Source organism: Pseudopipra pipra, chromosome 9, assembly GCF_036250125.1.
Source record: "Pseudopipra pipra isolate bDixPip1 chromosome 9, bDixPip1.hap1, whole genome shotgun sequence".
NCBI classification, from domain to species: domain Eukaryota; kingdom Metazoa; phylum Chordata; class Aves; order Passeriformes; family Pipridae; genus Pseudopipra; species Pseudopipra pipra.
Window position 1 is genome coordinate 18,290,616 of NC_087557.1, and position 7,004 is coordinate 18,297,619.

Consider the following 7,004-nt stretch of genomic DNA (forward strand, 5'->3'; position numbering starts at 1 on the left):
TTCTGGAAAATCACTTCAGCATTTCAATCTCTGGCAAACATCAGGGCTGGAAACCCACATCAAGTAGCTTATGTTAGTCCTGCCAGTAACCACCTATATGAGTATTTACAGCTCAGATGTAATCATGGTAAAAAATTAATAATTGTTATATTTTTGTGAAAATTCTGTCATATCTTTATACTGGAATTGTTTTATCCTTGGTTTGCATGTACTCCCTTGCAATATTATACACTTGTTATAATTTTAGTTATTGGTAACATGTTTAGCTTAGTTTGGTGCACTAAAAATTAAGTCTGTGGTTCATGATATTGACTGTGAAACACAGTGAACAATTAGTGACGGCAGAAAAAGAATGAAAATCAGTCACAACACCCTGCAGAGTCTTAAGTCTTTAAGAGACTGATGGAAGGGCTTGAATTCTCCAGCCTCCTGTGGGTTACCTCTACTCTCCAGGCTACTTGGATCATCTTCTCCCTGATGTCCTTGACTTAATTGAGCTGTAGTGTGAGAAACACTTGTTCAACAACTGCAGGCGCCGGCGCCGCAGGGGAGCCCTTCAGCTGGGCTGGAGAGGGAGGGCTCTGGGATTCTCCAGGCTCCTCAATCCAGCCCTCAACACACAGAGCTGGATAAAGCCTTCTTGAAACCCCTCAGGCACTGGGTAGGTCTTTTGATTCAAAATCTTTTTGAACTAGAGTCACCTATTGCAGCTCTCAGCCTCGCTGTTGCATAAAAGAGGCCTTCGAATTTCTCCCCTTCTGTCTGACAGGATCCTTTTTTCAGCAGTCAGCCTACATGGCCACAATTTAATCATTTAACGTGACAAAAAGACCTGACAATGGGTTCTCAATTCTAATGGAGTCATTTTTAGCTGGTATTGTTAGAAATGAAGTAAAAAAAATGAACACAGGCTTTCAAACTGGAAGCAACCGGGTACTTTTAAGAAGCTGTTCTGGAAAACTGGCCGAGCAGTGCTAATGAAAGGGAAGGAAATTTCAGTGTTATCATGACAAGTTACTTTAATCCAGTAAAATCAGGACTGTGAGAGCAAGAACTCTGTAGCTGGAGATGGCAACTTGCTGTTTCCAGACCTGGCCCATCACTTAATCACTTTGTCTTGGTTTCTGCTGGTTTTGGTGCTGGATGAGGAATATCTATGAGTAAGGCTGAATATATCCATGATATGGGAAAAACAAGATGGAACAACAGTTTTGCTGCTGGCAGGTGTCAATGAGAGCTTCCCGTGGCACTTGAGGCTGGGGCACTGACTGGGCAGTTCTCTTTGCCCTCCCAGTAAATCCAGCCCAACCTGGTGACCCAGGGAACAAACAAGGAACTTTGGAACATTCAAAGAGAGATGTTATAGAAAGCCCAGAAACCATGGCTGAGATAAGAATTTAGCAGAGGGAATTTTTCCACTAAAATCTCCAAGAGATTTCCAGTTGTCATGTTTTTAGCTTGGAAAATGTAATCCAACTCTCTCATTTTCAGGTCTCTGACCATTATCCTCTGGTCTCAGCAGAAGAGTAGAGGTGTAATTAACAGGTTCATTAATGCCAGAGTAATAATTATGAACTGCAGGAGTGGCAGGAATGCTTATTGTAGGACTGAATTCTGATTTTACAGAACTCAGGAGAAACGTATGGAAAGGTAAAAAAATTCGTGAAAAATATTATTAAATCTGAATCTAAAAATACCAATATGTTTAAAAAAGAGGAAATGTAGCAGGTAGCTTACACGGTGTGTCTGTACATAAATTTCAGTTATAACAGTACTTAAAATGATGCATTTTTATTTCTTTCCTTGCCACAGCATGATCAGAACCTGTCTTCTACGAAGGGCACCAGGGCGGAGGGTTTGGGGTGGCACCAGGGCTGCGGCTGGAAGAGCCCGTGGCCCTTCCTGTCCCTCCTGAGTCACCTGTGTGAGAACAGCCCCGGGCAGCGGGTGGGACAGACGGGAGGGCTCCGTGCCTGGCCCATGGCCTCACTGCGGCACTGCCGCTGCTTATTTGCTCTCTGTATCACTCCTCCCCAGGAGCTCAGAGGAATGAGCAAATCTCCTCCAGCAGAGCTACGAATCCCCAGTCCAGTTCATTCAGGCGCAGCGGGACCGCCGGGAATTAATCCGAGGGGGAATGCTGTGAATTCCTGCGCTCTCTTTCTTTGCTGGGCGCAGCTGGTGGCGGGGCCACTGCCAGATGAAAGCAGGGCTGTCAGCTCCCAGCAGCCTGGCTCCAGCTGCATTCCAGGGCACGGACTGGCCTCAGTTGGTCCTCGGGTGCCGCTTCCCTCTGCCAGGTTAGACACAGGAGGAGTCCAAATTCCATACACCTCACTTTTCTAACTTTCAATCTGTTTTTTGGAGTTACCAAATTCTCTGAGACAGAGCTAGAATTGAGCTGTTTTTGAATGCTAGGCCACAGCATCACAGACCCCAGGGATGGGAGTATTTATTGACAGCCCATCATCTTGCCACTTTGGAGTTGTTCTTTTTCTGATCTTCAATTTTCTAACTGAGATTTCCATGATGTAACAGGGAAGCTATTCTTAAAGGGCTTTTCATAGGGAATTCTGTTTTCTTTAGGATGTCAGTGCTCAGTTACTGGAACACTGGCACGGGTTGCCCAGAGAAGCTGTGGCTGCTCCATCCCTGGAAGTGTCCAAGGCCAGGTTGGATGGGGCTTGGAGCAGCCTGGGATAGTGGAAAGTGTCCCTGCCCATGACAGGGGGTGGGACTGGATGGGCTTTAAGGTCCCTCCCTACCCAAACCATTCTATGAGTCTACAATTCTATACATTTGAGATTTGAAGATTTGTTTACATTTTAACATATGTAATTCCAAAATTATATTTCATTGCTATTTTGTCACTCTGCAGCTATTTTTTCTTTCTGTCTTTGATTTAAAAGGCCATTTCAGGGCCCCTTCAGCACCAGTCTTTGCAGAACAGAACATTTACCACCCAGCCCCTTGTGCCAGGGTGGCACAAGGCTGGGGATGAGCAGCTGGAGATGTAAAGGTGTTGTACCCACTGCTGCCGTTGGAAACTGTCTCATGAAACACAATCTGGGGGGAGGAAAAATGAGCATTGGGATGAGATGAATGACATGGGGGAAGAGATTTTTGAATCAGCATTGCCACTGGAAAAATCCTGGTTTTGTGCATTTCTGCTGTATCCTCAGTGTCCTGAGGCTCCTGAACTTTTTGGCTGGGAAGAACGGAACAGGCCTGTTTGCTGTTCATTATCTTTTTGTGCTTTCTTCGGTGTTCCTGAATATATTTATCTTGTACATGCATATGTAAAAACTTCTTATTCTAGTTATTTTTTACTTTCTGTCCTAAGGCTTGTGTTCCTACTAGTGAGGACATGCTGGAGACTAAGCAGGCATTGTTTAAACACTTCCCGTCTTGCTCCACGGGGACACTTCAATCTGTCTTGCTAAAGAGAAAAAAAGATTAATCATTCTTGGTTTTTGTTTTTTTAGAATACTTGATTCTGACAGTGAAACAAATTTGTGTGGCTTAACTGTGCTGCAGACACTGTTGTTTGAGTCATACCATCTTATTTTATCCAAGTTCTTCGAAATAACTCTCTGAAAGGTCAATCTTACTTTAGTAATTGGGATTTTGGGGGTTTGGTAGGAACAATCTAGTTTCAAATAATTAACCTGGACAACATGTTGTTCAAGGAAGGAAAAATACCTCCCCCATTTCTCTGCTTTCCTCTACGCACAGGTTACCAAGCCCTGGGGTCTCGGGGTGCAGGTGAACACTGCTCACCTGTTTACTCCTCTGGAGAGGTGAGGAATGATCAGAACATGCAACTCCTTCTGCACAGTGGAGGAATTATTTACTGCAGATACAGACTGACAATAAATTAGTACACCCCCAAGAGTCTGGAAGGAACAGAGGAGGAGCAGTGAGTCACTCCTGAGTCATAGAGCCTCCCCGGATTTATCCTGGGATGATGTACTGCACGCACCACTCCTTGATCTGGTCTGTCTCGAAAGGACAACCCTGAATATAATTGTGGAAAAATAAATGCTAGCAGCAATCATTCCTTGGCAGCAGCAGACTTTATTATGTTTTGTAAGAGCCTCCCTGTATCAGGTCAGTATTTTGATAAGAAATGGTGAAAAAAAACCAGAGCAGGTTGGTTTGGCTGCTCAGCCAGTCTGCAGTCAGGGGCTCTCAGATCACCCCTCTGCAGCCCTTGGCATGAGTCTAGGGGGGCTGTTTGTGGTGGTTTTGAGGAACAATCAGAGATCCCTGCATTGTTAAAACCACGGGCAGAGGCAACACTTATTGTGCTTTTTCTTTCTCCTCCATTCCTCTAAAGGCTCTGCCTGCTGGGAGCATTTTCCCTAGTCAGCACTGCTTGATGCCTGAGGCCACATGGATCGTGGTGTGCTGGGGACCTGCCCTGCTCAGGTCCCATTCCTGAGGGCAGGGGATGGAGGTTCCAGACCTCTGGCACAAACAAGGCGTCCTGTAATCGAAACCATCTGGGTTTTGCATTGGGTGGGAACCACAACTTGAGAATACCAATTGTGCCAGAAGCTTTCTCAGTCCAACAAAGCTCATGTAAGGCATTTGTGACAGTCCTGCACTGCTGGTTACAGGAACAGAGGTATCCAGAAAACCCTGCAGTCTCTTGTGCCTCAGGCTTAAGTGTAGTTCCAGCAGCCTCACACCCTTGTGTGGCACAGCACATAGGAATAGAAAAGCTGCTTTAAAGTCATGTTTCTGTTCTTTGCCAAAGCACAGGAACAGAGGGGCTGAAAATGTGGAGTTTGGACTTTGTGATGTGTTCTGAGGTGGGAGCAGCACAAATTCCTCATAACCTCATCAGGACTGCTCACAGCATGTTCCCATCCTAGAGCTGTGTCTGTGTCTGTCTTACAAGGAACCAAAATCAGGATTTGAACCCCTGTTTAAAGTATTTTGGTTGAAGGTATTTTAATCTCTTTGCAGCACTGACTATCCTTAGCTGGCGGGAAAGCTGCATGTTGGACTAGATATTAGACAAAAATCCTTCCCTGTGAGGGTGGTGAGGCCCTGGCACAAGTTGCCCAGAGAAGCTGTGGCTGCCCCATGCCTGGAAGTGTCGAAGGCCGGGTTGGATGGGGCTTGGAGCAGCCTGGTCTGGTGGAAGGTGGCAAGGACCTATTAGCTGTGTGAGATAAATGTGTGTTTTCTGCTTGGTTTGCAGCTGAAGGGGCCCAACAAGCATCAGAGCCAGCACATGATAAGCTTCAGGAATGTGTGGAGGAGGAGAAGCAATGGTTCCTTTCCCTGTAAGGATCAGACATGTATCAGATCAGCTCCTGTAACTTCACCCTGAACCTCCCACCATGTTCCAAAATTGAACAGGCAGCAGGTCAGTTAAAACTGAACAGGCTTTCAAACTCAGGTGCTGGTGCAGGGTGAGGGACCAGCAAGCTGTAACAACCCCAGAAACATAACTGAGGGTGCAAATGGGCCAGGAGGTTCTGATTTCTCCTTCTCTGACAGACCTCTTATCGTATCTCTTTCCTTATGACAGTTTTATGAATCTTAAGTACATTAAATGTCAGCTATCTTGGCAGGGGTCTGTCTTAATGACAGTTCTCTTTTAAAGATGATGAACGTCCACTGTAGACATTCATTTTCCTTCTTCCTGTTGACCGAGAGGGGTATTGAAAACAGTCTCAGGAGAAGAAGCCTATGACTAAATGTCGTAGCATTAAAATGTATCTAAAGAAACAAATACCCTTATTCCTATTTCTTTTGCATACATCACATGTGGTATAAATGAGAAGTTTGGGTTAAAGATTAGTGCTGAGTTTGATTTGAGAATAAATCTTCTCAAAGAAGATTTATTCCTGATGAACCGTACAGTGTCACCAGGAGTGAATATAGCTGAACAGGAAAGCAAAATTCATTAGAACTGTCACTGCACAAGAAGGGACATTTTTTTCTGTGAATTTTCTATCATATGGAGTCCTGGTCCATGACCAGTTCTTGCTTCCTGCTGCACGAACAGCAGTTGTCAAAGAATCACAGAATCCTGGAATGGTTTGGGTTGGGAGGGACTTTAAAGCCCATCTCATTCCACCCCCTGCCATTGGCAGGGACACCTTCCACTAGACCAGGTTGCTCCAAGTCCCGTCCAAGCTGGCCTCGATCACTTCTCATTGTACATTCTAATCAACTGATCACTCTGAGGCAGTAACAAACTCTCAGAAACCATACAATGATGTAACTTGACTTTATATATACATATTCAAATAATTTGATTAAGCACATGTAGGAAGTTTGGCTGCTGTTTTTCTAAATAACTGAATCCAAAATAGGTTGCTACATCTATAAAAATAGCAGTTCCAGACAGACTCCAGATCAGAACGTTATTCACAACATTAGACTTGTGATCAATAGCTGGGAGAGTGTTGCTAGAAATAGTCCTGCCATGGGAAATGTACACGGCATTCGCTTCCTGCTGGCTCAGAACAGGTCATGCCCCAGTCCTTCTGCAAAATTTCTGCTGGATTTATCTTCAAGTACACACAGAATAAGCAAAGCTTCTTGACTCAGTGGAGAACTCTGTCTGAGTCCATCTGCCATACTGTCTGCAGGGCTGCTGAGGAGGAACCTGGAGGGTGCAAGTCCTCAGCAATAGCTCTGGGAGAGGGGGACTGAGATTATTCTGTCTGGAGCAGACTGGCAAATTGTCACTTCACCTTCATCTTCTCAGCAACAGTGGGCCCCTTGAGGCAGGATGATCCCCACAGAAGGGTCACAGAATCATGGAATTGTTTAGGTTGGAAAAGCCCTCCCAGACCATTGAGTCCAACTGTTCCTCAGCACTGCCAAGGCCACTGACCCACATCCCCAAGTGCCACATCCACACTGCTTTTAAATCCTTCCAGTGATGGGGACTCCACCACTGCCCTGGGCAGCCTGTTCCAATGCTTCACAACCCTTTCCAGGAAGAAATTTTCCCAATATCCAAGCTGAACCTTCCC